At 50.1% G+C, this 22,067-nt stretch overlaps 1 long non-coding RNA gene across 1 annotated transcript in view; it reads right to left on the reverse strand.

The window, feature by feature from the left end:
- Window positions 1-530: 530 nt before the first annotated feature.
- LOC109570759 (uncharacterized) overlaps window positions 531-22,067 on the reverse strand; it is a 31,672-nt gene continuing 10,135 nt past the window's right edge. Inside the window, exons 2-5 of the long non-coding RNA XR_011560807.1 lie at window positions 12,279-21,881; window positions 11,295-11,352; window positions 10,673-10,846; window positions 531-2,924 (exon numbers count right to left, since the gene is read on the reverse strand). This is a non-coding gene — a long non-coding RNA (uncharacterized lncRNA). The remainder of the gene's footprint in view (window positions 2,925-10,672; window positions 10,847-11,294; window positions 11,353-12,278; window positions 21,882-22,067) is intronic.

The following is a 22,067-nucleotide window of genomic DNA, read 5'->3' on the forward strand; positions in this document are numbered from 1 at the left end:
CCAGCAAGGCAGAAGTCCACCCTCCCCCATCCCCCAGGCCCAGGCAAAGCAGTGTGTGGCCTCTCTCAGGCCAGCCACAGCCAAAGATGGGGAGGGAATATCCCTCTGCCTCTCCCTGGCTGGCTTGTGGGGTCCAACCACATAGAGGGGCCATCCACATGCAGGGCCCAGGATCAGCCACAAACCCATTCACAAGGCAGCCCTAATGAAAAATTACATTCTAGAAAATAGGGTGCCATTTCCCATTTGGCTCTGGGCCATCTTGGAGGGGAAGATGGGGGAGGGGTGTGGAGGGTTGGGGTAGCGGGAGTACATTATTCCATCTCTGGGACAGCTGCCTCCTTCCCCACCACCTCCTGGCATGTGCTGTGTGTGTGCTTAGTCACTCGGTCGTGTCTGACTCTTTGCAACCCTATGGACTGTAGCCCACCAGGCTCCTCTGTCCATGGAATTCTCCAGGCAAGAATACTGGAGTGGGTTGCTGTTGTAGCCATGTGTTCCAGGAAACAAACTCACTCAGAAGGACAATGCAGATAGTGGAGTGCAGTTTATTACACAGGTGGGCCCAAGGCAGAGTCTCCTCTTAGCCAAGGACCCTGACCAGTTTTTGTGAAAACCTTACATACCCTAAGTGTAAGTGCTCAAACACACCTCCCCAAATTCTCTGAAACTAGTCTGAACAAAGGAAAAGAAAGATACAAAGTTAACCTGTGATTCGTATACCTTAAGCCTAGGTAGTTAACAGTGGACAATTATCAATAGGCCTGTGGTCACACCCCAATAAGCACAATAGAATGTATGATTCTATTTGGTTACACAGATAATTAAGGTATTCTTTTAGGCAATGGTGAGTCTAGGTACGAGCCCTGGGGCTCTTCCATCCGGGGGGTCTGGTTTTCCAGTTGGTAAGTCGTTTCCATAGATTCTCGGCATACAGCTCAAAGTCCGCAGTCCAGCCCAAGATGGAGTCCTGCTTTCAAGATGGAGCCTGTTCTGTCTGTTTCCTCCTTCATTGCCATTTCCTCCTCCAGGGGATCTTCCCCACCCAAAGATCGAACCTGAGCTTCCTGTGTCTCCTGCATTGCAGGTGGATTCTTTACCCACTGAGCCATGAGGAAAGCCCCAGCAAATGCTTTTTTTTTCTTTTTTTGAAAGTCACTCAGTCATGCCTGACTCTTTGCAACCCAAGGGACTATACAGTCCATGGAATTCTCCAGGCCAGAATACTGGAGTGGGTAGCCCATCCCTTCTCCAGGGGAACTTCCTGACCCAGGAATCAAAGCAGGATCCAGGTGGCCATCTGCTGCAGGTGCCTCTACCTTGCTCTCCCTCAGGGTGCTCAGCCTCACTAGCCAGCACTCAGGCTGTGTGCTCCAGGCCCACCCCCACTTTCCTCCCTGCCTCTCCCACTTTCCAGTATTGGCATTTCAAGTCCTGGAGCAGGAGAGAACTGAGCTGCCCAGCAGGGATGCCCAAAGGAGTCCCCTTCCACAGGTGAAAATTTGTTCATTCATTCAACAAACATTTATTGAGCACCTACTATGAGGTATTCAGTGGTCTAGGGTCCAGGTTGAGAGCAGTATTTAACAGACATGGTCACTATGCTCGTGGAGCTCACACAGGTTGTAGTGAGGCAGACAGACATGAAACAAATAAGCCACGAATGAATGAGGCCAGGTTAGACTTGAAACTTGCAGTGTTAAGTGAGAAAAGAAGACTCTTGAGAGTCCCTTGGACTGCAAGGAGATCAAACCAGTCAATCCTAAAGGAAATTAACCCTGAATATTCACTGGAAGGACTAATGCTGAAGCTCCAATACTTTGGCCACCTGATGTGAAGAGCCGACTCACTGGAAAAGACCCTGATGCTGGGAAAGATTGAGGGCAGGAGGAGGAGAAGAGAATGAGATGGTTGGATGGGATCACCAACTCAATGGACATGAATCTGAGCAAACTCCAGAAGTGAAGGACAGGGGAGCCTGCAGTCAATGGAGTCTCAAAGAGTTGGACACAACTTAGCAACTGAAAAACAACAGCAATGAAACAGGAAGGGCAGCTAAGGAATGCCTGGGATCTGGGGAGACCTGTCTCAGAGATGCTGAGACCTGCAGGACGAGAGGGGCCCAGCCTTGAGAGGATCCGAGGAAGAAGAGAATGGCAGGACAAAGGTACACAGTGGGGCGGAGCTCTGGCAGGCCAGGGCCAGAGAGGACCAGGGTGGCAGGAGGCTGAGGGCGGTCACGGGTGAGAGGAAGCTGGATAAGGCACAAGGGGCTAGATTAGGTGCAGGGCACAAAGAGGACTTGGGATTTTTTGGTAACTAGAATGAAGAGCCACTGAAAGTTTTAATCAGGTTTGGTAAGAACGAATTGAGAGAGCAGCATGGAAACATACATTACAGAATGTAAAATAGATAGCCAGTGGGAATTTGCTCACAGGGAATTTGCTTACAGGGAGCTCAAACCGGTGCTCTGTGATGACCTAGAAGGGTGCGATGGGGTGGGAGGCAGAAGCAAGGTTCAAAAGGGAGGGGACATATGTACACCTATGGCTGACTCACGTTGATGTATGGCAGAAATCAATACAATATTGTAAAGCAATTATCTTCCAATTAAAAATAAATAAATTTTTTCAAGTTTGAATCAAGTTTGTCTTTTGTGATCACTCTGGCTCCTGAATGGAGAGTGGCCTGCAGGGGTCAGGGAGGAGGGGAGGCTCCTCGGTTTGTGCCAGGGCCAGGTGATGGGAACTGACGCAGGTGTTTCCCAGGTCGAGCTGCAGCACTGTCCATACACTCAGCTTCTCCTGCTGCCTCGTCTCCCAGCAGGCATGAGGAGTGTGGCCTTTATTTCCACAGCCACCAACCAATCTGGGGGCTTGTCTTTCACTGTCCCAGCCAGGTTATAAATCCATGTCTATAGTTACCTGGAGCGAAGAAGAAGGAGACCTCAGACCAGAAAGGTTGCCCAGTGGCCAGGCTCCAGCTCAGGGGAGAATCCAACTCCACTCCCAGCACCACTGAGAAGCCCAACCCATTTTGCAGGAGGGTATGTGAAGGCTCTAGGGTTCAGGTTATTCTCAGCCTCTTGCTGGGCCTGGGATTCAAGCTCCTCCCAGTACCAGGGGAACAAGTAAGAGCAGTAAGAGCTCAGACTGTACATGCGCAACCTGGGCAAGAACTCCAGGTCCACCAGATCCAAGCTGTGTGACCCTGAGAAAATGACTTAACCTCTCTGAGCCTATTTACTTGATTAAGTCTTGCATTTATTCAACAAATATTTAGTGAGTATCTACAGTGTTCCAGGTCTTATTTACCACAGATGCTAAGAATGTTACAGCAAACGAAAGGATTTATAGCCTCGAAAGGAAGACAGGCAACAAGGCAACAGTTAATATGACTTACAATCTCTGCTAAGAAGTGAAAAATAGGGGTACAGGGACTTCCCTGGTGGTCCAGTGGCTAAGATTCCACACTCCCAATGCAGGGAGCCTGGGTTCAATCCCTGGTCAGGGAACTAGATCCCACATGCCACAACTAAGAGGTTTGCATGCCTCAGCAAAAGACCTGGCACAGCCAAATAAAGAAAAATATTTTTTTAAAAAGAGGGGTGCAATGGGTGATAATAATTAGGATAAAGAGATCTCTTTAGATAGGGTGAGATGTAATGAGATCATATACATATATCCCTCAACACACAGCTGGGTACGTGCTAAGGGCCAGCATCCATTAGTCACTATCGCTGGGAACATGGAGGGGAAGGTGAGGGCGTCAGAACTAGCCTTCAACTCCAAGCCCAGAGCTGGAGGAAGGAGGGGCCCCAGACAGCTGCCGCTTCCTCCACCACGGTCAGACTCAGGCCTGGACCCTCTTACAGGTGGGCAGGAAGAGCCCAACTCCTGACTCCAGGTGTTCACTCCACTTCCAGGTGTGGGAGAAGAGGAGACCCCAGCCCCTCCTCCGATGATGTGCCCGCTGGGTCCAGATGGTGGGACACCAGGGGTGGCAGGTCCTCATAGTGCTGCCCGTTGGGGATCCAGCCTTCCTGGGCTACAGACAGAATTTTCAAAACCTCTGCTGCCCCAGTCACGCAGAGCTGGAAGCCCCTCTGAAATCCTTCCCAGGGACAGTCAAAGAGACACGGGCCCCTTCTAAGTGGTCTTCAGCCCTGTGTCCTGCCTTTCTCCTCTTCCTCTAGCTGTAGTCATCAAGATGGTTTATAACCTCTCAATGGGGAGGAAGCTCCAGGGCTCTAGAGCTGGGCATGGGGTCTGCTCTGACCTTCTCCCGGACCAGAAGGGAGGAGCCAGCATCTTTGAGGGGTTCAGAGTTGGGATGAGAAAGGACAGCAGGAAATCAGTCTGAAATGGTCCTTCTCTATGGGCACCTCTGCTCACGGCCCAAGGAACAGACCATATAGATGGGTCCAGGCTCCGTTAAGAAACCCCCTCCACTCCCTGGGGACACCCAGTCCCCGCCCAGCCCCACTGCTACCTTCCTCACCTCTCCCAGCATCTGCTGCTCCCCTCCTTTCTTCGTCCTGGGGCAGTGGAGAGGCACGTGGGCCCCTTGAAAGTCATCCCAGATATCCAGGGGGATGCCCTGATCTTTTCTAGGCATCTCCATTTCCTGGGGTCTCCTTTGAATTTCTCTTTAATTAATAGATTTTACTTTTAGAGCAGTTTGGAGTTTATGGAAATATTGAGAAGGAATTACAGAGACTTCCCATGCATCCCTTTCCACTGCACAGTTTTCCCTTTTATTAACATCTTGCATCAGTGTGGTCCTTTACCTTTTCCAGTTCTCCATTTTGAGCACCCATGTTCTGCCCTGGTTCTGCTTCCCCCTCCCTGCTGTCAAATCTAGGGCCCACCACATGCCTGATGCACCAGGTAACCAACGTGCCAGGTAACCAATTTCATCGGGTATCTAATGCACCAGGTAACCGATGCCCCAGTTAATTAACGCACTAGGCAACCAAAGCACCAGGTGACTGACGCACCCGGTGACTGAAGTGGGTGTTGCCCTCCCTGGCGCTTGCCCCTGCTCCCTGCTGTGCCTAGCTCGCATCACCAGGTCTCCCAGGCTCCATCCCCCTAGAAAGACTGATTTATGAGAGGGAGGGAGGGGCGTGGGGTTGGGACACCCCAACACCTTTGATCTCCAAGGTTCCCAGTCACTTTCTCCTCCAAGGACCTCAGCCAGGTAAGAGACCCAGGTGAGCACTGGGATTTGGGGGACAGAGCGAACACTGGCCTCCCGCTGGTCCCTCTGACTTCCCTTAAGAAGTTAATAAAACTGCAGGCAAGGATGACCCAGAGGACATGATTTACTCAGGCTGGGGAAAAGCTTTCAATAAGGTCCCTCCATAAAAGGCCATTAAGGGAGTGGAATAACCACAGGCTAAGGGGCAACTGTTATGGATTCCAGAGTGGTTTAAGCGGAGGAATTAAAGAGGCATTCGGAGCTGAGAGACGTTATTAATAACCGCACTGGGCTCTTGGAAAGGCTTTTCATCTCCTTGAGCTTCCCAGGCACTGATTCCTCAACACCTGGGTCTCGGTGGATACAGAAGGAACAAGCTAGTGGAGGACAGGCACACCCCACTTTTAAAATTTTATTTATTTTTGGATGTGCTGAGTCTTCATTGCTGCGCACAGGCTCTCTCTAGTTTCAGCAAGCTGGGGCTACCCTGTAGTTGAGGTGCACAGACTTCTCATTGCAGTTCCTTCCCTAGCTGCAGAGCATGGGCTCCAGGCATGCGGGCTCAGCAGTCACAGCACACGGGCTTTGTTGATCCATGGCATGTGGAATCTCCCCAGACCAAGGATTGAACCCATGTCCCCTGCATTGGGGGGCGGATTCCTAACCACTGGATCACCAGGGAAGTCCTCACCCCTACTGAGCAGGACAAGTGGATGGGATGGGATGGGATCTTAGAGTTCAGGGTTCCCTGGAAGAACCTTCATGACACCCTTTCTACTGCTGAGACATGAGACTCTGGAAGGAAGGGCCTGCCCTGCTGGGGAGCATGGGGGTGAGGGCCACGTCTGGCCTCCAGTCTTCCTGCCAGGGCCAAGGACACCATGGGAAACTTACAGCGTGTGAAAGCAGAGAATCCACAAGTCCCATTTGGAGGCTCCAGGAGATGAAGTGCTCCCCTGGGGAAGAAGAGGCTACTTCCCCTGGCCTCCTTTGAGCTTGCTCACAGGGACCCTTCTAGAGCCTGGACACAGGCCTGAAGAAGCCTGGGTCTCACCTGTCTGTGGGCACTGCATCCTACCAGGATCTCCTGGACCAAAAGTCCGCCGTCCATAAGGTTTCACCCCTTCCTCCCAACCCATTTTTCAAGGCTCAGTTCAAGTGGCACCTCCTCCATGAAGTCTTCCCAGCCTTCAACCTGAATTTGCCCCTCTGAGTTGCACCCCCTCCACTGCCTACTCTCCATAATACACCCAAGGGCCCCCACTACTACACGGTTCCAGTCCAGCAAGGCTCCAACCTAGGTCCAGGGTCACCACAGCCAACCCAGTGTCTGCTTTGGGTGTCCCTCAAGATCTTGTTGTTCAGTCGCTCAGTCGTGGCCGTCTCTTTGCAGCCCCACGGACTGCAGCCCACCAGGCTTCCCTGTCCTTCACTATCTCCCAGAGCTTGCTCAAACTCATGTCCATTGAGTAGGTGATGCCATCCAACCATCTCATCCTCCGTTGCCCCCTTAGAGGCCTGTGCTCCTGGAAACAGTGGGCACAGCAAGGCCCTCAGAGGATCTCCCCACGGGGCTGAATTCTGAGCAGGCCTTCCTGGTACCTCCATCCCAGCGCAGCCTTTCTCTGAATGTTCTCCTTCCCAGAATTTATCTCTCCCACTAAAATTAGCATTCCTTTTAAAAGTTTTCACACTCTCAAATCGTTCCTTAAATGTGCATATTAACTGGGGAAAAGACTCGCCTTAGCTACTTCACCCAGCCTCACATTAATCTTCCTACAACCCCATTACAGGTAACAAGCCTGGTCCCCTTGGCTCAGCATCATAAACTCAGGGTGACTTCAGAGCAGTCTTCCGTGCCCAAGGCTGACAGCTGCAGAGGGCAATGCCACGTGGAGGGCTCTGCCTGCTGGCTTTGTCGTCCGCAGGCAGAGACCGTTCCCTTCTGGTTTCCTCATGGTACCCGCACCTTCACCTGGGGCCAGTGACCTCCTTGTTTTGTACAAGGGGAAGCTGAGTGAGTGAGAAGCCGAGTCAGTTGCCCAAGTTTTGAAGCAGATTTGAACTTAGGGCATCTGGGCTCCACCCCCATGGCCACCACACTGCACTCCCCAGGAAGTGGCTTGCACAGGGACTTCCCTGGTGGTCCTCCTGCTCCCAATGCAGGAAGCCTGGGTTCAGTACTTGGTCAGGGAACTAGATCCCAGATGCCACGACTAAAGAGTTCACATGCCACCACTAAGACCCGGCACAGCCAATTAAACAAATAAAAAATTTAAAGTGGCTTGTGGAAAGATGGTGATGGGCAGAAGGTGGCCATGCCCTGTGAGTTGGCCACCTATTGACTGTGTGACCTAGGCCAGGGCAATTAGGAGATAAGAGCAGATTTTAATTTATAACTGTTCATGTATAATACATTAATCCTTATCACAATTCTACGAAGTAGATACCATTACTACTGTTGTTGTTCAATCGCTAAGTTGTGTCCAACTCTTTGCAACCCTACAGACTGTAGCACACCATGCTTCCCTGCCCTCCACCATCCTCTGGAGTTTGCTCAAACTCATGCCCATTGAGTTGGTGATGCCATCCAACCACTTCATACTCTGTCGTCTCCTTCTATTCCTGCCCTCAGTCTTTCCTAGCACCAGGGTCTTTTCCAATGAGTCGGCTCTTCACATCAGGTGGTCAAAGTATTGGACTTCAGTATTAATACGGCTTCAGTATTAGTCCTTCCAATGAATATTCAGGGTTGATTTCCCTTAGGATTGACTGGTTTGATCTCTTTGCTGCCCAAGGGACTCTCAAGAGTCTTCTCCAGCACCACAGTTCGAAAGCTTCAATTATTCGGCACTCAGCCTTCTTTATGGTCCAACTCTCACACCCATACATGACTACTAGAAAAGCCATAGCTTTGACTATATGGACCTTTGTTGAAAAGGTGATGTCTCTGCATTTTAATATGCTGTCTAGGTTTGTCATAGCTTTTCTTCCAAGGATCAAGTATCTTTTAATTTCATGGCTGCATTACTACTGTTCCCACTGTTCTATATATAAGGACATTGATGCACAGAGAGGTTAAGTAACTCACCTAAGGACGGCTCATACACAGCAGAGTCAGGACTCAAAGCTGAGGAGACTATCCTCTCCCTACAACCCCGTTACAGGTAACAAAACCCCTCAGCACACCATCACTCCACTCTTACAGGCAGCCTCCCAGCCATTAACAACTGGAAACTTCTTGTCCTGATTTCAGTGTAACTTTCAGATCAGACTGCACCTCTGGAGTCTGTACAACCTCTCATTTGGCCCAAGCAAAGATGTCAAAGGGAGCAAGGTCCTACTCCCTGGCTCTGCCCTGCACCCCACCGAGCCAGCCACTACTTGGTGAGAGTCCCAGGGGTGACGACCATCTAGGACCTGAGTGTATTTTGGGTGTGCTGAGTCTTCACTGTTGCAAGTGGGCTTTCCCTAGTTGCCCTGCTCGGGGGTTTCTCTTGTTGCCGTGCAAGGACTTCTGTACTTGCAGCATGCTGGCTTAGTTGTCCATGGTGTGTGGGATTCTAGCTCCCCAACCAGGGACGGTCATGCCATGATCTTTTCCTGCATCCCCTGCACTGGAAGGTGGATTCTTAACCACCTGATCACCAGGGTAGTCTCAATCCTGATAATTCCTCACTAGAATTTCTGGGCTTTTTCCACCAGGACTGGAACCTCCCCATGGGCAAGTCAGGACACTCTCTCTGACTCAGCCTGTGTCTGGGAGGCAGGTCAGGCAGAGTCTGGAGGATTCAAACACTGGGACTCCGTCCCTACCATGAAGATGCCAACAGGATAGGTGACACAGAAACACACTCCCCCACCAGGTCCCTCCACTGCTGGACAAATGTCCCGAAGCCCCCACCGTCAGGCTAGACTATAACAGTGCCTCAGTGGAGATCTGTCTTCCAGAATCCGGAGATTGTTCCACCTTCTGTCCCTAATGAGTGTCCTCAGCCAGTTTCAAGGGGCAGTGACATCAGATTTCTGAGTTTGCTCCAGCCTTGGAGGGCAGGAGAGAGACCAGAGAGAGATGGGCCAGCTGGCAGGTTGCCGGGTCAGGAACCTGGTCCTCGCTACCTCGCTGGGCAATAGCAGTCCCAGGGCCTCCCGAGGTGATTTACCAGACAATGACAACCTTTAATGTCTGTTCTGCTATAATCTCCTTTATCTTAATACAATCTTTTCCTGTTGAACTCTCCAGAGCCCCAACTGCTATTTTCAATAGAGGGATTTTTTTTTTTTTTTATTACAACTTGATACTGTGATTACTGTCGAACTCTCAGTCTTTGTGGAGGGGAAATTAATAAGTTTTTCTTAAGCGCTCTGCACAGGCACTGCATACTAATTAGGTCAGGCTGGCTCCCCCATGGCCGGAGTCGATTATCAATCTGGCCTCTCGCCTGCCGAGACCCAGTAGCTGTCACGTCTGCAGGGAGATGGTCGTGAGGTGTTGGCTCCTCCAGCAAGTACTGGCTATCCCCCAAGGGGTCAGGGGCCACCCTGCTCCATTCCTGCATGTGTCTAGGGGGCAGGAATTAGATATAGATGGGGAATCCCAGAACTAGAAGCAACCTTTGTTTTCAGCTCATACAGGCCTCCCCCTGCTGCAGTGCAGATGGAGAAACAGGCCAAGCGAGACGTGACCTGCCCACTCACAGACAGCCAGGGGCTAGCCTGGGGCTGTCACTCCTAGGTTAACATGCTGGGTCTCTCCCTCACTTCGTTTCCTGGAAGGTGTGTCTTCTCTTTCCTTGCTGTCTGACTACAATCCCTCTTGCTGCACTGTTGCCTCCGTCCTGTTCTGATTGGGCTGAAAGATTGACAAGTGAGTTTCTTGTCGCTGCCAGGAGAGGAAATGGAAACACGGCCCTGTCCCCACTGAATGCCACTCTCCTCCCAGCACCAGTCATGTTTGGCTTGATCGAGGGAAGAGCTCCCTCGGGCATCCTGCCAGCCGGGGCTGCCTGCTTGGGCAAGCATGGCAGTGAGCGAACGAAACAAATAGCACCCCCTTCTCCCTTGACTGTGGCCATCCACTCGGTCAAGCTTGTCACAGCTGCCCTGGGGAGGTTGGTGGCGGGGCGGGGAGGGACTAAGCTGACGCTACACCTCAAAGCTACAGCAGGCTTGGCAACAAGACAATTCTGGGGCCAGAAGGAAATGGAGGCACCTTCTGGTCTCAGGATTGGCCTGGAAAGTGGAAGAAAGCTCCAAGGTTGCCCCTGAGAAGACAGCCCATCCTTGTCCCCCAACCCAACTACAATGATGAAGAGCAGTTACTGGGGGCAAAGGGAGGGAGTCAGGTGAGACAGCAGAAGACTCCGATCACAAGGAAGTCTTGGCCCCCCACCCTGAACAGAAAAGAAAATGATCGCAATCAAAGGAAGCTCTAGTTGGAGGTTTGAAACCATCCCCCAGAAATGGACACCTGGGCTTCAGTGAACGCTCTGGTCCTGATGTCCCCGCTCTAGTGGACAATGGGTTCAGGTCATCAGGCCTCGGCTCCTGTTCAACCTCTGTGCTGCGTGATCTTGCATTTCTCAGGCGGCAGAATGAAGACACTGGGCCACTTGTCACCTACAGACATCACCTGGGAGGGGTGCTGAGGAGGGATAGGGGAAGGAAAACACCAGATCCAAAGTCATCTTGTTACAAAGATTGAGGCTCATGCAGTGGGGGAGTAAGACCCTTATGTAGTCATTCATTCGTTTGACAAATGGAGCACCTGAGAGGGTCCCTGTCCTCAAAGGCGCTCGTGCTCTGGAGCCAGAGGGTGGTCATGAAATAGGAAACCACATAAAATGACTTTAGCTAGGGTGAACACTCCCCAGGGATAAGACAGAGCTGGTGAGAGGGGGGATCAACTAGAGACCAGAGGTTCTCTGTGCCCTGTGCAGAGGTGACATGGAGGGCTGGGACGACTCAACCAGCTATGTCCTCAGAGAGACTGTGGCCCCTCTAGAGTGGGGACAGGTAAGGATTCTCCTCCTCTTGCCACCAGGGGGCAGAAGACAGGTTCCAAGCTGACACAATAATGGGCAGGCCAGTACCTGGACTCGAGAGAGCCTGGGCCATCAGTGGGGAGGCTGTAAGAACCTGGGTGGCCACCTGTTGAAGAAGAGAGGAGGGAGCAGACACTGGGACTGAGCTCTGACGGCAGAGTGACAGCACATTACTCTTACTAAGTAAATTAAAGCCATTAATCACTGTAATTAGCAGAACTGCTCAGCAGGCCTCTAGCCAGGCTATTAATACATTGGCACAGGCTGCCCCATGGACTGGGTGACCTCCCCACAGTTGACCAGTGCAGGCAGGCTCAGGGGTCGGCTGCCAGGCTTGGCAGGAGGAGAATAGAGATTGGGGCCCAAGGGAACCTTAGCAGGGGAGAGGCCCCTGTCCCTTCCACATGTCTACCCATGTCCTCAAGATTTCTTTGGATTAAGTGAATGGCCACGTCCCACTAGCATTGTAAGTGCCATGAGGTATGGACATTGTTTGCCTGGGTCATGGTTATGGTCAGCTCCAACATCTAGAAGAGTGCTAGGTACACAGCTGATGCTGGGAAAGTATTTGTTGAATGAATGGATGAATGAGTGAATGCATACACGCTACTCTCTCACTTCCAGGTAAACTGATCACAAACTGATAACTCTGCTTGGATCACTTCACTTTGCCAAGCTAATTCCTCAGATCCTTCAGGTCTCAGCTACTAAGATACCATCTCTCCTCGGAGAAGCCTTCTGGTAGAGGTAGAAACCCCCAGGTAGAGGCTATGTACCTCCCTTTCACACCTGGAGTCTCCTGTGCTTACGCCTGTACTGGAACTTAACACATAACATAACAATTGCTTGTTTATGTATCTCCCTCTCTCCCCACAAGACTGAACTCTCCATGACAGCAGGGGGATCATGGTATCTCCAGGCTTAGCCCAGTGCTTGTACACAGTAGGTACTCACAAAATATTTGTTGAATAAAGGAGTCAGTGTCAATGAATGAGGAATGGGAAACCAGCTGTGGGCTGCTCTGAGTCTCACCTGCTCTTCTCTGATTCCAAGTGGGCACGAGCAGCAGGGAGGCAGAACTGGAGTCCCCAGCCCTGGGTGCTGGGGCTCCTCTTCCAGTCACTTCCATCTCCCTAGGCTCACATTTTAATAATGGAGACATTCAACCATTAAAAAAAAGAGTGAAATAATGCCACTTAAAGTAACACAGTTGAACCTAGAGATTACTATGTGATCTTACCTAACAGCTTATGAAGTCAGATAGAGAAAGACAAATATTATATGATATCATTTATACGTGGAACCTAAAAATAGTACAAATGAACTTATTTATGAAGCTTATACAGATTCACAGGTGTGGAAAACAGTTTTATGGTTACCAAAGGTGGGGGGATAAATTAGGGGTATTGGCTTGACAGATACACATCACCATATACAAAATGGATAACAAGAATTTGCTTGAATAGCACAGGAAACTATATCTGATATCTTATAAAAGAATTGGAAAAAAGAACATATATATACACAGAATATATATATATATATATATATATATAGGGGGGCAGGGATGCTTCCCGGGTGGCTAAGTGGTAAAGAATCCACCTGCCAACGCAGGAGGCGCAGGTTCAGTCCCTGGGTCGGGAATATCCCCTGGAGAAGGACATGGCAACCCACTCCAGTCTACCTGCCTGGGAAATCCCACAGACAGAAGAGCCTGGCGGGCTACAGACCATGGGGTCACAAAGAGTTGAACACGACCTAGTGATTAAACAACAACATAGATATAGAAGCAAGTACACACATGTACATAGAACCAAATCACTTTGCTGTATACCTAAAACTAGCACAGTATTACATATCAGCTATACTTCAGTGCAAGAAAAGAAGAGAAAGGAGATGTTGATCTCACAGAGCAGAGCCTCCGGGTCTCCAGGAGGGGTGATCCTGTCCCCAGAAGATCTTTGGCAATGCATCCACTGGGCTGTTTCCTCTACCCAGGCCCCAGTTCTCAGCACCCTGAAAAGGAACAAGGCCACACTGGGAGCTTTCTCCAGTGGCAGACCAGCCCCTCGGTTCAGCTTGAGCTTGGCCTTCCTCCTGAAATGGGCAGGCGGGTATCCTGAGACCATGAGGTGGCCTCAGGGATCAGAAGATGTTCATCCTTTGAGAACACAGGAAAGTGCTCAGGAAACTGCAAGATGCCACCAGCTGCAAGTGGGAGCAGGGGAGATGGTGCGAGCAGAGGCTAAAGGAGGGTTTACTGGGTCTCTAGGAGTGGGTGGGCTGGAGAAGGGGAGGCCAGGGATCAAGATATTAAATTGAGTCCACACTGGGGTTCCAATTGAGGTTCCTCACTGGGCATGTGGGTGGGGGCTTGGGGATGCCTCTGTGACCTCAGGGCCCTGTGGGCTCAGTCAAGGGACCTTGGAAGTCAGCACACCTGAGTGAGCATTTTTCTTTTTCTGCTTTCTGAGCCTCAGTTTCTTCACCAACAAAAAGTGATAACACATACCTGATAGGTGTGGAGCTTAAATTAGACAAAGCAAGTGAAATTAACTATGGTGTTGGAAAAGACTCTTGAGAGTCCCTTGGACTGCAAGGAGATCAAACCAATCAATCCTAATCAGTCCTGAATATTCATTGGAAGGACTGATGCTGAAGCTGAAGCTCTAGTACTTTGGGCACCTGATGCGAAGAACTGACTCATTAGAAAAAACCCTGCTGCCAGAAAAGACTGAAGGGAGGAGGAGAAGGAGACGACAGAGAAGGAGATGGTAGGATGGCATCACCGACTTGATGGACATGAGTTTGAGGAGGCTCTGGGAGTTGGTGATGGACAGGGAAGCCAGGCGTGCTGCAGTCCATGGAGTCCCAAAGAGTTGGACAAAACTGAGCGAAGTGAACTGAAGTGAAGCTCCTGTCACGTAACAAGTACTCAGTAAATATGGCATACAAGCTTTCCACAAACAATGGGACCAGGAGCCCCACTCAGGACCTGCTTCCTGGCGTGCACACCCCTGACACTGCCCGATGCCCCATCAATTTTCTTCTTCCTCAAATTGAAGGTCAGACTGCCTTGATATTGAGTAAACAGTCCTGACCCCTGACCTTTCTGAACAGGACCAATGATTAAACCCTTAGGGACATCCTGATCCACTCCTCTCAGAGTATAGGAGGCCAGCCATCGCCTACTGCAGATGGAAAGGTTACTGGTCAAGGAAGAGGAAATTTTCCTAGGAATATTTTTGTCCCAGGAAAAGGAAATTCAGTCCTAGGACTATAATCTTCCCACAGTTGGGTGAATGTCAGTTATTTCTACAGCCTAGTCCTTCTATTTCCTCTGAGAAAATACCCCCATTCCAGGTGGTACTGGTAAGACTGCCAATCAAGTGCCAGTCTCTCCCAAAGGGATGGGCACCTGGCTCCACTGTATCCACTCATTCCTTTGGGCAAAAGTGATTGGTTCAAGTGTGGTTACATGACCCATGCGAAGCCAATCGGATCCTTCCCTGGTGGCTCAGACAGTAAAGAACCCACCTGTGCCACTGGAAGAGACCCAAGAGACCCAGGTTTGATCCCTGGGTTGGGAAGATCCCCTAGAAAAGGAAATGGCAACCTACCCCAGTATTCTTGTCTGGAGAATCCCATGAACTGAGGAGCCTGATAGGTTATAGTTGATGGAGTCACAAAGAGTCGGACATGACTGAGCGACTAAGCATACACAAAATATATGCTGCAAGATGGCAGGGAAGTACCTGAGTCCTGTGACAGAGGTTCCATAAATATTCCGAGTGGATGAGGTGGGGTCAGGGTAACCTGTAACATATAAAGCATCTTACGAGTATTAGGAATAAGTGAGTCTTCCTAGTACATGACTTGGGGAAAGTGCCCCAACACTGCCTTGTACCAGGGCACAGAGCTTGGCAAGCAGAGCTTTGAATGTATTTCAGCTCCCACTCAGCCCCTTAGCAGGGGACTTGAGCAGTTCCTAAACTGCCAATATATGCCGCCCCCACTCTCCCTGCCCTGAGGACAGAAGAAAGCAGCTGGTGAATGAACTCAAGAGAAAGTCAGACAGAGCTGTGATGACATCATATGATCCCTAGACTCACCCCTGGACTCCTGTTTCACTGGAGCCAATAAAGTTCCTTTATTCTAAGCTACTTAAGTTGGATTTCTATAGCTTGCCACTTAAATAGCCTGATCACAACACACAGTCAAGTCTTGGCCTTATAGTTCCTGGGATCCTTAGGTATATGGGGTGCCATCCCCCAAAGTCCATCCCTCCTATGGGCATCAAGCCAAGAATAAGCATGGCTTTTAGGAATTGGACATGAATCGGAAAAACTGGACCCAATTTCTAGCTCTGGTGCCAGCTAGCCTAGATTTGGATCCCAGCCCCTTACCTTCAACCCCTGTAACCTGGAGCAGTTATTTAACCTCACTGGGCCTCAGTTTCCTCAGCTGTAAAATGGGCGTAATAGCAGTATCTATATCATAGGGTTGTCAGAGAATTAAGTGAGCTCAGTGACTAGAACTGAAACATGGCAAGTAAATGCAGTAAAGAAATGTCAGCTGGTGGAGTTATTACCAATTTTGGACTCACCTTCCCCATCTGTAGAATGCGAATACAACTCAGAAAGCTTTTAGAAAGGCTAAGCAGGACAGAGTGGGCAAAGCCATGGGCAGAGGGTATCACACAGTCAATGCTCAGTGAACACTCATTGAATCTGAATCTTTGGCTGCTTCACGGAAATCTTTGAGCAGAGTTCTCCTCCTGCCGGAAACTAGCAGAAACAAGCCTGCACTTCAGCGGGAAGCCCAGCAAGGAGGAAATAAATACTCATGCAGATTATTCCTGAGTAGAGTTCTCCTGGGACACTTATTGCTAGGAGCCGTCTCATTCCACAGCCAGACGCAGCAAACACTGCGGCAGTTCACCTCCGGCTCCGCGCTCGCGGGCTCACCCTCCAGGGGCAAGAGACGGGGAGAGGGGAGGAAATTGAAAAGTTTGATTTGTCGAGCCCGCCAGCGCTGCCCCCACCTCAGAACATCACTGAGTCCAGAGACCCGCCAAATCACCACCCGGTCTCTGCCAGTGCTTCTCCTCTGTCTTGTAATTAGCCTGTCTGAGCCTTTACGGCAGGCAGCCGGGCGGGGGCGGGGTGGGGAGCCCGTGGGTGATGCGGAAAAGGAGTGGACCGGGCGGGGCACCGAGACTGGGGCTGCAAAGCAAAGCAGACAGCGGATGCGAGGCTGCTGAGAGGACCCCTGCCCAGAGGAAAGGGAGCAGTGAGGACTGCGCCCTGACGTCCCGTCTGTGTAGACCCTACCTTCCAGAGGGTTCCTCTGTGTTGGCCAACGTGGAGAGTTGTCTCCGTGGCAGACACTGTTCTAAGCACTGTTGTGGTCACTACTGTTCTCGTTAGCAGACAAAAGGCTTTATCTTGCACCTACTACTATAAAAAAAAGAGTGTGTGTGTGTGTGTGTGTGGCGCTAGTGGTAAAGAACTTGCCTGCAAATGCAGGAGAAGTAAGAGTCGCAGGTTCGATCCCTAGATCAGGGAAGATCCCTTGGAAGAGAGCGTGACAACCCACTCCAGTACTCTTGCCTGAAGAATCCCATGGACAGAGAAGCCTGGTGGGCTACAGTCCATAGGGTCGCAAAGAGTCGGACACGACTGAACGACTTGAGCACACATGTACTCATGCGTAGCTGAGTCATTTTGCTGTAGAGCAGAAATTAATACAACACTGTGAATCAACTATACTTCAATAAAAAATAAAATAAGTCCAATGAGAAAAAAATAAGAATGCTTATAGCCAAAGGCCAAGTCAAGTTTGAATTAAATGTTCAAATGTGGGGAAAAAAAGAGAAAAAGGCTTTGTCTGCTCTCATTTCTGTGAGAGCTGAATTGTAAAGTTCCTTCCTGTGTGCTCTCCTCCTGCTGCTCCAGTTTCTTCCTCTCACAGAAGCACATTCCAGGGAGAGCTGTTTCCTTGAGCCCTCTTCAGGTAACCCCGACACAAGATTGCAGCCCGCAGGCTTGGCAGTGCCTCAGCAAATGGCAGGGGCATTTGGTTCCCTTTCTAATCCCTCCTTGGAGCCTCCGACTGTGTTTTCTGTCCAAGGACATGAGGCTGGAAATTCAACATCAGCTCAGAAAGGGAGCAAGACACAGCAGGTGAAAGGGAGGGTGGGACGAACTGAGAGAGTAGTATTAACATATATACACTGCATGCTAAGTCGCTTTAGTCGTATCCGACTCTTTGTGACCCCATGGACTGTAGCCTGCCAGGCTCCTCTGTCCATGGGATTCTCCAGGCAAGAATACTGGAGTGGGTTGCCGTGCCCTCCTCCAGGGGATCTTCCTGACCCAGGGATTGAACCCATGTCTCTTCTGTCTCCTGCACTGGCAGGCGGGTTCTTTACCACTAGTGCCACCTGGGAAGCCCAAGTGAAAGTCACTCAGTCGTGTCTGACTCTTTGTGACCCCAGGGACTATACAGTCCATGAAATTCTCCAGGCCAGAATACTAGAGTGGGTAGCCTTTCCCTTCACCAGGGGATCTTCCCAGCCTAGGGATTGAACCGGGGTCTCCTGCACTGCAGGTAGATTCTTTACCAACTGAGCTATTAGGGAAGCCCATATATATGTGTATATATATATATATATATATATATATATATATATACACACTATCATATAAATAGATAGCTAGTGGGAAGCTGCTGCATAGCACAAAGAGCTCAGCCTGTGCTCTGTGGTGACCTAGAGGAGTGTGATGGGAGTTGAGGGTACGAGGGAGCCTCAAGAGGGAGGAAATATATGTATACATCGCATGACTCATGTTGTTGTACAGCAGATGTATATATATACTATGTTGTATACATTTACAACATAGTATAGCAATTACCTTCCAATTAAAACTTAAAAAATTTTTTTTCTAATTAAAAAAAAGTGGGGGTTGGGAATTAGAAAGCACAGCTTCCCAAGTGAGCTGCTGGGAAATCCTATAAAAACGCTCCCTCCACTTCCCTAATGTTCAGAGATGATGATTTATGGAGACGGCTGTCTTCCCAGCCTAAATCTACTTCCTAGAACTTGAGCCGTCATCGATGTAAAACTAATGAAAGGTTTATGAATTACTGAGCTCCAGGTACTATTGATAAACTCCCTTTCATGCCGTCGTTCTAGCTCATCGTCTGCACAGCCCTTCTGGGCCTTTGCAGCAGAGAGTGAACCTCAGCAGTGGATCACTGCAAACCTCCCTCCCCTCAGAAGCGGAAAGCCTGCTTGTGCAGCATGCCATCCCTGCCAGCAGCAGGGAGGGGGTCCAGACTGGCAGGAGAACTGGGGGGTCAGCAGAGACCTCGAGATGGCAGGAAAGTTCTGGACCTGGTGAATGGTGGTTGTTGTGAAGCCTGTGTATGTGCTCAATGCCACTAACTGTGCTCTTCAAAATGTTTATTAAAATGCGAAATTTTATCTTATGTGTATTTTGTGAAAAACTGAAAGTCTTAGTCACTCAGTCATGTCTGACTCTTTTCGATGCCATGGACTGTAGCCCACCAGGGTCCTCTGTCCATGGAATTCTCCAGGCAGGAATACTGGAGTGGACTGCCATTCCCTTCTCCAGGGGATCTTCCCGACCCAGGGATTGAACCCAGGTCTCCTGCATTGCAGGTGGATTCTTTACCATCTGAACCACAGGCAATTAAAAACTTTTTTTTCTTTTTAAAGCCATAGACCTTTGACCTCGGAGAAGGCAATGGCACCCCACTCCAGTACTCTTGCTTGGAAAATCCCATGGACGGAGGAGTCTGTTAGGCTGCAATCCATGGGGTCGCTAAGAGTCAGACACGACTGAGCGACTTCACTTTCACTTTTCAGTTGCATGCATTGGAGAAGGAAATGGCAACCCACTCCAGTGTTCTTGCCTGGAGAATCCCAGGGACGGGGGAGCCTGGTGGGCTGCCGTCTATGGGGTCGCACAGAGTCGGACACGACTGAAGTGACTTAGCATAGACCTTTGACCTAGCTGCTGCTCCAGTGCTCACTGCAGTTCAGAAGACCCCATTTGTACTCAGGGACAAAGCTGCTCTGAGGCCTCACAGCTTGTGGTCTGGAGGGTCTTCCAGGTGTCCGAGCTCCATCTTTCTTGCTGTGCTGCAAACCCTCATCTCTGTCTGATGAATTGTAGCTTCCTTAAAAAGGGAATGTTGCCTCATATCACAGATGCAGTATATGTGAGGTTAGCAGAGTGGGCTCTGGAGGCAGATTCTAGCTCTGGGCTGTGTGGCTTTGGGCAAGCCACTTACCCTCTCTATGCCTCAGTTTACCTACCCATTGAGAGGCTGTAAGTAGTCAGCACTTTAACCATGCTTGATATGAACCTAACACATAGTAAGTACTCCATAAAAGTGGGTTCCTATTGTTCCCACTTCTCTGAGACTTCCCTGGTGGCTCAGACGGTAAAAGCATCTGCCTACAATGTGGGACACCCGGGTTCAATCCCTAGGTTGGGAAGATCCCCTGGAGAAGGAAATGGCAACCCACTCCAGTATTCTTGCCTGGAAATCCCATGGACAGAGGAGCCTGGCAGGCTACAGTCCATGGGGTTGCAAAGAGTCAGACACAACTGAGCTTCAATTCACTTCACTTCACTTCACTATTGTTCCCAGCTTTCCTTATGCTCCAATCACTGCTGAGAGCATCGTCTTTGGATATGAAAGATGTGGCAATTGAGGGGAGGGTGGCAGCAAGTAGAAGGTAGAAGTGGGTGGAGGGCATGGGATGGCAGCAGACTTGGGAATGGGTGTGCAGCAAAGGTCTGCCTTCCCAGACCGTGGTCGCTCACATCATGATTTCTGAAAAGGACTCATAGGAACACTGATATCCCAACCTGTAGGGACCAGCCACTCTGGAGGCAGACACAGTCACCTCAGGGACCCCAGGCAGCCACGCTATCAGCAGTGATTGTCTGGAATGCAGGAGAAGCTGGAAACAGTAACTGCTTGTGACTGTTTGTGACTTCTGGGGCCAGTGCATTGAAAAAAAACAAAACGACAGCTTCTATTTTGTTGTCTCATGTCGCTCACTCTGAGGAAGACACCACCATTTGGGAAACTGAGGCCTCCTGCCAGCAACCAGCCCCGTGGGAGTGAAGCATCTTGGGAGTAGTCCTCCAGCCCTGGTCAAGCCTTCAGATGACCATAGCCCTGGCTGACATCTTGACTGCAACCTCAAGAGAGACCCAGAGTGAACTTGCTCCTGAGTACCTGACCCGCAGAAACAGAAAGAGATAATATATATAGACGTTCATTATTGCTTTAAGTTATTAAGTTTGGGGAGTGATTTGTTATACAGCATTAGATAACTGATACAGACGGGGAGGGAGACAGGTGGGCAGGGTCAGGGGTATCTTACCCAGGGTGTGGAGCTGATAAAATACATTCCCGTGCGTCTCCCCTTCACTTCACCCTGATTTTTAGCCAAGTGAATTCCACTTCTATGTTTTGCCACTTGCCAAACACACCCTGCCTTTCCCACCTCCATGCCCCCAAACGCTGCTTTCTCCAAGACTTAAGGCTGGGGTCAGGGACTCAGCCCTTCTTACCGCTGCAGCTGGCGGCCAGCTGGCTGTCTAATAAAGAGATCACAGCACCGCTTGCGGGAGAGGCTCTGCAGAGCATGGGGAGCCCTGTAGATTTTAATCCTTTCTCTCTTTAATCATTCCTCCACCTCTTCTGGTTCATAGGTTTCCACATGCACTGCAGTTTCCAAAGCTACGCCCCACCTCCCCCAGACATGGCAAACCACCCTTCTCTGCTCCAGAGGGAGTAGAATTCAGCTGAGCAGGAAATCCCAGGATCTCCGTTTGCCTTCTGGGAGTTGGAGGGGCCAATGGGTGTTAGGGACCCAGGACCCTCCAGCCCAGGCTGTCATTATCTTTGGCCTCTGACTCAGTCCTCATGAAAACACATAAGACCCCTGGATGTGCTGGGAGCTGGGGATGGGGGTAAGAGGGGATGGGAGGGAGCTGCATGATTCCAGGAGTGGCCGGGTCAGGCTGAGACAGTGGTTTCAGAGAAGGGGTCTTTGAAGTCAGACAGGCCTGGGAGCAAATCTCAGCTCTGCCACTTCCTGCCATGGGACCTCAGACAAATGATTTCTTTCTCTGGGACTTGATTTTGCTACATACTTAATAAATAAGAGTAGGGGGTTGGGGGAGCTGGGGAGGGATCGAGTAGGAGTTTGGGGTCAGCAAATGTAAACTGTTATATACAGAATGAATAAACAGCAAGGTCCTACTATATAGCACAGGCTTCCCCGGTGTTGCTAGTGGTAAAGAACTCACCTGCCAATGCAAGGGACACGGGTTCGATCCCTGGGTTGGGAAGATCCCCTGGAGGAGGGCATGGCAACCCACTCCAGTATTCTTGCTTGGAGAATCCCATGGACAGAGGGGCCTGGCAGCCTATAGTCCATGGTGTCACAGAGTCAGACATAACTGAAGCAACTTAGCATGTACTATATAGAACAGAGAACTAGATTAACTTGCCTGTGATAAACCATAGTAGAAGCCTGGCATGCTGCGGTCCATAGTAGAAGAGTCGGACATGACTTAGAGACTGAAAAACAACAATACATGTATAATTGAATTACTTTGCTGTACAGAAGTAATTCACACAACACTGTAAATCAACTATAGTTCAATTTAAAAAAGAAATAGGGACTTCTGAGAGAGTCATTTCCTAGGCAGGTTGATAAGGAGTCTAGGGGTCCCCAAGGAGAGAGGGGTCTGGAATTCTCAAGGA

The sequence above is a fragment of the Bos indicus genome, chromosome 16 (assembly GCF_029378745.1).
Source record: "Bos indicus isolate NIAB-ARS_2022 breed Sahiwal x Tharparkar chromosome 16, NIAB-ARS_B.indTharparkar_mat_pri_1.0, whole genome shotgun sequence".
In the NCBI taxonomy this organism is placed as follows: domain Eukaryota; kingdom Metazoa; phylum Chordata; class Mammalia; order Artiodactyla; family Bovidae; genus Bos; species Bos indicus.